This window comes from Sus scrofa, chromosome 15, assembly GCF_054392235.1.
Source record: "Sus scrofa isolate SSC_HxYL_T2T_F1_AM1 chromosome 15, Sscrofa_HxYL_maternal_Yorkshire_Landrace_v2.0, whole genome shotgun sequence".
Taxonomy (NCBI): domain Eukaryota; kingdom Metazoa; phylum Chordata; class Mammalia; order Artiodactyla; family Suidae; genus Sus; species Sus scrofa.
Window position 1 is genome coordinate 61,115,305 of NC_139397.1, and position 9,174 is coordinate 61,124,478.

At 41.6% G+C, this 9,174-nt stretch overlaps 1 protein-coding gene and 1 long non-coding RNA gene across 3 annotated transcripts in view; one reads left to right on the forward strand and one right to left on the reverse strand.

The window, feature by feature from the left end:
• Positions 1-2,331, forward strand: part of CFAP96 (cilia and flagella associated protein 96) — a 487,170-nt gene extending 484,839 nt beyond the window's left edge. The window contains exons 14-15 of the transcript XR_014828694.1: positions 1,946-2,087; positions 2,188-2,331. The gene's annotated coding sequence lies outside the window, so the exon portion shown is untranslated. The remainder of the gene's footprint in view (positions 1-1,945; positions 2,088-2,187) is intronic.
• Positions 1-9,174, reverse strand: part of LOC146395870 (uncharacterized) — a 46,903-nt gene that overhangs the window by 7,230 nt on the left and 30,499 nt on the right. The window lies entirely within an intron of this gene.

Consider the following 9,174-nt stretch of genomic DNA (forward strand, 5'->3'; position numbering starts at 1 on the left):
AACAGTCTTCACATTGTGGAAAATCAGTTATCTGTCGGAAAAGGCTGGGAATTGCCCAGGTGGAGGTGAGCAGCAGTCTCAACTCTTTAATATATTTATTTGCCTTTAAGACTGTTGGAGTTCCCTGGTGGATCAGTGGGTTAAGGATCTGGTGTTGTCACAGGTGTGGCTAGGGTCTGATCCCTGGCCCAGAAACTTCTGCATGTCACAGGCAAGGCCAAAAACAAAAAAGCTGACCCACAGATTATCCTTTGAAGAATTAAGCTCATTTGATTCCTATGTTTACCTGTTACTCCCTAAGGATCCAAGTTACCAATTTCAGTTTTATTTTTACCACCTTACTACTCGGATTTAAATTTCATTTGCAAGCTGAGGTGAATCCAAATCTGCCATTTCAATAACTATCTCAATCAATCCATTTTAGTGAGCAGAACTCTAATGCACGTAAGCCAGAGATAAATGTGGAAAACAAAATACCGAAACACTAGCAATTAAAATGACACAGCAGGGAAGCAGTGGGAGAGCTGCAGGAAAGATTACATGAATGAATTAACTTGAAAGGGAGGAATTTGAACGAGGGCCCTAAATTCAATTACTGGAAAAGGACAATTAAATGATCAGGACAAGTAAATAGAATGGGAAGTAGAGGGTTGGGTCGGTGGGGAAGAGAACAGGAAGGTAAGTGTTGGAGACGGATGAGATCAAGGGAGCTAGGCCTTCATCCACTTAGAAATGCCTTCAGGGAGTTCCCGTTGTGGCGCAGTGGTTAACGAATCCGACTAGGAACCCTGAGGTTGCGGGTTCGATCCCTGCCCTTGCTCGGTGGGTTAACGATCCGGCGTTGCCGTGAGCTGTGGTGTAGGTTGCAGACGCGGCTCGGATCCAGCGTTGCTATGGCTCTGGCGTAGGCCAGTGGCCACAGCTCCGATTCGACCCCTAGCCTGGGAACCTCCATATGCCGCGGGAGCGGCCCAAAGAAATAGCAAAAAAAAAAAAAAAAAAAAAAAAAAGAAAAAGAAATGCCTTCATTGCCTGAACAAACACTTTTTTTTTTTTTGTCTTTTTAGAGCTGCACCCTCGGCATATGGAAGTTCCTAGGCTAGCGGTCTATACCACAGCTCATGGCAGCACCCAGATCCTTAACCCACTGAGTGCAGCCAGGGATTGAACCCTCATCCTCATGGATACTAGTCAGGTTCATTACTGCTGAGCCATAACAGGAACTCCAACAAGTGCTTATTTAGAATGAATTTTGTAGAAGGTTGTGTGAGAGATGAAATACAGGGAACAGAAGGGAAGAATAACAAAGGAATGAACTGGTCTTGACCAAGAATCATAAGCTCTTTAAATTAGGAAAGTGGGAGTTCCCGTCGTGGTGCAGTGGTTAACGAATCTGACTAGGAACCATGAGGTTGCGAGTTCTGATCCCTGCCCTTGCTCAGTGGGTTAACGATCTCGCCTTGCCATGAGTTGTGGTATAGGTTGCAGACACGGCTCGGATCCCGAGTTGCTGTGGCTGTGGCGTAGGCCGGTGGCTGCAGCTCCAATTAGACCCCTAGCCTGGGAACCTCCATATGCCGCGGAAGGGGCCCAAGAAATGGCAAAAAGACAAAATAAATAAATAAATAAATTAGGAAAGTGACGGTAGAATAATCTGATTCAGGAGGGAACTGATGAAAATTGTGCTCTTCTAGGCAGAGATGAAGATAAGAGAGATGAAGGTGTAGAAAAAAAGGAGCCATGTACAGGGAAGGCTGGGAAATAACAGGAGGGAGGGAGAAACACCTGAAACAGGTAGGCTCACTGGTGAGCTTGACCTGCTGAAGGGGGACGGGAAGGACACTGAGGACAGAGACTGGCCACAAGCCCAACATACCAGGTTCCAGAATCTAGAAGACAAGCAGCCCAACCTATGGATGTAAAATAGTCCTCTGGGTTTCCACAGACACAGAAGATCGGCCCTGTGGATCTTTTACTTACACCTGGAAAACCATTGGGAAAACCCTCTCCTTTTTCTATCACTGCCAGGGAGCCCAAATCTCAAGGCTACGGCAAGTCCGGACAAGTCAAACGAGAAGACAGAAGAGGTAAGGGAGGAACAAAGGACAAGCTCAAACGTCTAATTAGTCTCATCTCTGATTAGCATAGCTAGTCACCTAATTTAAAAATGACATTTAATTTTGCCAGTATTTAGACTTTCAGGACGGAGATGGAAAAAAAAAATGATCTATTTGCTCCATCTAGTGTTGCATCTTGAAATGACACCTCTCGCAACCCAAAGGAACTGCAGTGTTATGCAACCACATAACCGGAGGTTGAATGAGGGACATGGTAAGATGAGCCTTTTCTGTTATATAACCCTGTGCAGTGTTCCAAAGCAAAAAATTATGCCTTCAGAGCCCCAGATGAATTTCCTCCAAGATCTCTCAGGACATCCCCAGATCTAAGGAGAGGCAGTAATCCATGATCCAGTTACTGACTTGTAAGTTCAGGTATAAGACTCTAGCTCCCAGTTCAATGAGAAGAAACATGGCCTAAAAATGTAACCCCTACAGATTAACTTCAACATCAGCTTTTTCGATAATGACATCAATTACATCATAGACTGTATGTATGTATAATTCTAGAAGGAAAGAAAGAAAGGTGGTTATATCTATACAACCATACCTGGTAAAAAAAAAATAAGTAAAATGCAGGGTCGTAAGGCTATTGTAATCAGCATATTGCTAAAAATGTAAATCAGCATATTGCTAAAAATGTATTAAGATGTATAGTAAAATTATCGAAAGACACTAATGGTAATGGCCATTAATTGAATATTTACTATATGCCAGACAGGTACATACACTATTTCATTTAACCCTCACAATAGTTCTCTAAGGTAAGTGTCATTATAGCCATCACCCAGGTATAGAAATTGAGGCCACCCAAGGTCATACATAGTCATTAACTGACAGAACTATAATGTGAACCTCAGTCTTTCTGATTGTAAAACTCTGCTTGTCACTGCTGTGCTGTGTGTGCCTCCTCTTTCTGTCAGAAATGGCATGACTGAGTATAAATCTAAAAGCTCAACTTCCTCTTTATCTGTCTCCTATTTCCTTAATCTGTTTCCTATCATTTTCATCAGACTAGTTTAAAACTATATCCAGAAGTAAACATTTGATGCTGGGAAAAGTGCACCGTGGCTGAAATGATCATTGAAAACTTGGACCACACCCAAACTGCGAGGTGAAGGAAGAGGAATTTCAGAACTTCAAATAGTATTTGCAAACGCTAAGGTGCAAGTCTCCACATGTCAATTGTCACAAATAAGTCTTTTTTTCCGGAAACCCTGGCTCACTGACTTAATTAAGCAACAGCAGGTTTGCAGTCTCAGCACCAAAGGGAAGATTGTCAGATTCTCTCCTTGCTTAGCAAATTAGCCAATTCCCAAGGATCTTACATCTCCTGCTAGGACTTGTCATGAGCTTTCCAAAAGCAGAAAATAGGAGAAATATTCTCTCAAGTAGCATTTGATTTGTTCAGAGCACGCTTTATGCTGTCTTAAGTGAATTACATTCCTGCTAATAATTTTGTTCTATACAAGGACCCACCATCCTATAATGCTCTGGGTCATTAAACCCTTCAAGTTGGGAACAGAAAAAGAAACATTTTCTCTGTGAATGGACATACAAGAGTGTTGGGCCAAAGTAGCATTTTTTTAGGTCTCCAAAGTTTGAGTTAGGACTAAAGTGCATTTTATTGCTAAAGTAGTCAAGCTTGATAGTAGAACTGTTATGGCAAGGAAATCTTAAAGATGTCATCTACTTCTAGAAATTGAGAGTTGATTTTTCCCATACTTTAAGGATAAAAATCATTTCTAAGTTCAAGTCATCAGTAAAACAAAGAAAGGTTTATTTTTTAAATGTTCTTGGGTTTATGTAAGGGAGAATTTTAGGGATCTGGCTGGATATAAATTTACATATTCGAAAGTTGAATGCTTACTTAGGTTTGTCAAATGCTACATCCCCCTAATTTCTCCAGCATGGATGCTGATATGATGCTGATCTTATGGATGCTGACAGCTTATCCTTACCCTCTGATACTTTGCCAACTAGTTTTGTGCCTCTGCAACAAAGATTCTAAATTAACTTAAATATTTGCAAAGGTACACCAATTGATAAAGCTTCATAGACTTAATCAGTATGGGGCTCAAGTTATAATTATTGGCCTCATCTGGAGCCCCACCATATTTAAGCATGGTAACCTTTATAATCTCAGGAAAATAAATATAAAATAGAGAAAAACTAATTATGCTTTGCCTAAATTTCCTAAAGACCATAAATATTTTCAAAAATATTCCACAGTGTCATAGACACCTAGCACAGTGAGTAAAACATTGAAATCAAATTAAGTTTTTGGCACTTACAAATCAGCTTGACAAAATGGCACTCCATGGATCCCAGTTAAGATGGTTAATATAGCCCAATGTAAATTAAAACAGGACCTTTCAAGGATTGAGATTTATTAGGTAAGACCTAATTAATGGGTGGATGATTGTTCTCCCTGCTTCTACATTTTTTAGGTGTTCTTTAAAAAAATTTTTTTTTAATTAAAGTGCAGTTGATTTACAACTTTTAAGGGTTCTTAACCCTGGAAAGAATGAATGATTTCTCACAGTGGGTTATACAACCTTGATGCTGTGGTTCATCTGTGAAGTCCCCCATACCAAATACCCAGTATTATTATAAGCTCTAGGCATTCTATCAGCAGCCAGGGGTTATTTGCTATTATAGATTTGGCTAATGTTCCACTCAGTGACTATTTCAACAGTCTCTCAGCTAGAGTTTTCCTTCATCTCCAGGGGGACACAATATACCCTTTTCTGGCTACCCGTGGGGTACCTCCATAGTTCAGCCATCACACACCAGCTTTGCAGACCAGATCTTAATTGCATCTGTCTTTTGCCAGGAGCATAAGAATGACATATTTATGATGTCCTTCTCAGAGGAGATTCACTTGACTCCCTCCTAAGAGCATACAAGTCCACAAGGCCAATATCTTTTAGTGGTTTTTGGATTCTGGAATCAACATATTCTTTTTTTTTTTTCAACCAGTTTTACTCAGTCTCACTAATGCTGCTACCTATGGATCAGCACACCTTAAATGAAGCCCCTCTAACAAAAAAAAAATCTCTAGAACCCATTCAAATTAAAGTCAACTGGCACTCCTGTTAGTGCCCTCAGGGACTCCTTCACTGTAATGGTGTTGGCAATCTCTTCCCATGCTTCCTGGAGTCTCTAGACCATGGTCTAGAAACTGCCCCTCTTTGCTCCACACTATAGGTCACCAGAGCAAAACTTGCTGTCCACGTGCTGGGTTCCCCTGTACATAGAAGCTCTCAGAGACTCTGAACCTACGGCCCTCCACACCCAGCTTCCCATCATGTCTTGGGTCGTGGAAGCAGCATCCCAGACAACATTGCCCTGGCCCAGGGTCTCAGCTGCTAAAGATGACATTACTCCCAACATCAGAGAGACCTTCACCCTCAACTCACATACCATTGCCTTGGCTTCCTGTCTAAGGTGCTGACAAACTGGATGTGGGCTATCGATTACTTTTCTTCCTTTTTTTCCTTCTTTCTTCCTCTATTTCATTTCTTTTCTTTTCTTTTCTTTTTTTTAGAGCTGCACCTGCAGCATATGGAATTTCCCAGGCTAGGGGTCAAATTTGAGTCACAGGTGCTGGCCTATACCACAGCCACAGCCACAGCCACAGCCACACCCGATCCAAGCTGCATCTGCTGCCTATGCTGCTGCTCATGCTAACACCGGATCCTTAACCCGCTGAGTGAGGCCAGGGAGGGAACCCGCCTCCTCATGGATACTAGTCAGATTCTTAACCTGCTGAGCCACAATGGGAACTCCCTTTTGGTATCAGAAAGGCAGTTACACTTCCTGGGCTCAGTCTGCTCACTCTGTGATCCTGGTATGCACCTGTTCACCTTGCTCTCTGCCTGTATCCTACGCTGCCATGTCTAAAGGGAAATCTTGGAGAAGTTACTACCCTCTGTGCCATTCTAAAAATAAATGACATTTCCTAGTCTACCCCTCAATTCCTAGCAGAGAGGGCCTCCCACTTCGCGGTGCCTTCTCTCACAGCTTTTTACCACAACCCCGCACTCTACAGTCTGACCATGACCTTCACAACCACCCTTTCCCTTTGCTTACAAATGAATATCATTAATCTTTACATATCCCCTCCTAAATAATTAATGTATACCCCCAACAAGGTAACTGCTACACCTCCCCCCTTGAACCAAGAAATACACCTATTGTCACAAAGAGACAATTCATATTTTAGCCCACTTTTCAACTGCACCAAGATATTTTTAGAGACCCCAGAAATTTCAGATCTGTTTTCTTGGCTGATACTAAATAAATGAGGAACTTGGTTATGGGCTCCCCACCAAGACTCCTTGTACTTCTTTTCCTCCTTTCGAGTCTCATGACAAAGTGTTTCCTATGCTATTTAGAGCAACATATGTCCTATCTATAGAAATCGCCTTTATTACTTAGGACCCTCATATATCCCCCCAAAACTGAACTCAAAACTAATGTCTAGACATCAAGGGGTCAGTGATAGCAGAGGCTCCTTTTTTTAATGCTTTCTTGACCCACTTTTGAGGAGGCCCTGATGGGGGGCCAGTCGGCTGCTCTTCTTTTTTTTTTTTTCCCCCAGGCTAGGGGTCCAGTCGGAGCTGTAGACCCTGGCCCATGCCAGAGCCACAGCAATGCAAGATCTGAGCCGTGTCTGCGACCTACACCACAGTTCATGGCAACACCGGATCCTTAACCCACTGAGCGAGGTCAGGGATTGAACTCTCAACCTCATGGTTCCTAGTCGGATTCGTTAACCACTGAGCCACGACGGGAACTCCTTGGCTGCTCTTCTTGAGGAGATGCTCCCTCACATCCCTATGGGGAGCTCACACTCCAGGCCAATGTTGCACCAGTAATTCAAACAGAAAGGTTACCACTTCTTTTGATGATGTTGAAGTGTACATTCAGCTCTTACACAGGCCTATTTCTAGGTAGAGAATAAGGTTCATCTTTTATGCAGACTGTAAACCTTTGATAGCAGCTTTCTGAATGCCATTAGGTTTATGTGCTTTATTTCCAAACCTTTAGCATAGTAAACCTTCCCCTCCTCACTTTCCTTCCACTTCTACTTCTCATTTTTAAAGGACCAGTTCTCTTATATTCTTGGCATAAATCATCCCAGACACAGATACAGCTTCCTCCTAGGAAAAAAACAGGAAGCATATTCAAAAGCAACTACCTGTCCTTCCCAACGGTGGACTCTCTTTAATATTCCATGTTGATTCAAAATTTGTGTGATAAAGTGGAATTCCATCGGCATGAGCATTAACTCTCACCAATGATCAGTTCAGTGTGATTGCAGTAAATCTTTAACTGTTTTTGATACTTTGAACTTCCTTGTATGGCGTGTGATTGTTTAATGGTTTTGTCTGACATTTATGACTCCATTCAATGGCTGCCCACTAGCCAGCAATCTGTTCATACTTAATTAGGATGTTTAAAATGTAGCATGAACGTGAAGTTGGGTCTAGAATTTTATTTTTTATATTAATAAATGAATATCAAATTAAGGGGGGGAGAGAGTGGGATGGACGGGGAGCTTGGGGTTGGTGGCACACTGTTACATTTAGAATGGATAAGCAATGAGGTCCTACTGTACAGCACAGGGAACTATATCCAATCTCTAGGGATAGACCATGATGGAAGGTAGTATGAGAAAAAGAATGGACATATATGTATGACTGAGTCACTTTGCTGTACAGCAGAAATTGGCACAACATTATAAATCAACTATATTTTAATTTAAAAAATAATAAATAACATAAAAAAGTTTAAGACATAGAGTTTGAAGAACCCTTCAACATTTCATGAGGCAGTCAGTGAAGGAGAGTGAGACCCCATTCACTCGAATCCACCTCACAGATTTATAACAGCTGGAAGAGATCACCATTTTTCATGTACAGTTACAAAAATAAAAAATAAAAAAATAAAAAATAAATAAAAGTTCAAGTTGAGCTAGAAGCTCTGTGCATCGAATATTGCTTTCTTTTTCAGAGGGGAAGTTCAAGTTCAGTCCTGCTTAGTAGATGTGAGTGAGAGTAACAGGAAGGACAGTGTTATTCTCTCTCTCATTAAGGTTCTTGCTGAGTTTGTTGTCTGGTGGGCAACTTAGAGTCAACCAGCTGAAGCTCAGTGTGATGATATAGAAGTGACACTTGTAAGAGGGATTGTACCTTTACTTTAGAGAAAGATTTCAAAAAAAGAGAAAAAGAAATGCCTTCTAGAATTTTAAACACGACAGAGCAGGACTGTGTCCTTTCTGAACGGTGGCTGTGAAGGAAGACCAGTGAGCACTTCAAAACGACTGTCTATCCAGAGTTCCATGGTGGCTCCAGGAATGAGGATCCATCTTTGTCACTGCAGTGGCTCAGGTTTGATCTCTGGCCTGGGAACTTCCATATGCTCTAGGTACAGCCAAAAAAAAAAAAAAAAAATTTGCTGTCTAACTAATTTTCTAAAGCCAATGTAACTGGTCTTCTAGGTCCATAATATACTTCTCACATTATAAACCCACGGCAAGGTTTTTTGGGAATCAGAATTAACATATCATATTATATTAGTGTCATGTGTACAACATAGTGATTTGATATTTATATGCATTATGAAATGATCGCAATAAGTCTAGTAAGCATCTGTTACCATGCAAATTTCCAATATTATTGACTATATTCCCTATGCAATATATTTATTTTGTAGCTAGAAGTCTGTACCTCTTCATAAAAATAAAATGGGGATTTTGGTTTTTTTTTTTTTAAGGGCCACAACTGGGGCTTATGGAAATTCCCAGGCTAGGGGTCGAATTGGAGCTGTCAGCCGATGCCACAGCCACTGCAATACGGGATCTGAACCATATCTGCTCACAGCAACACTGGATCTTTAACCCACTGAGCAAGGCCAGGGATGGAACCCGAATCCTCAGGAATCCTAGTCAGGTTCATTACCACTGAGCCACCACGGGAACTCTGAAACTTGGTCTCTTCTTTGATCAAAAGGTTGATTTCTGGGAGTTCCCGTCGTGGCGCAGTGGTTA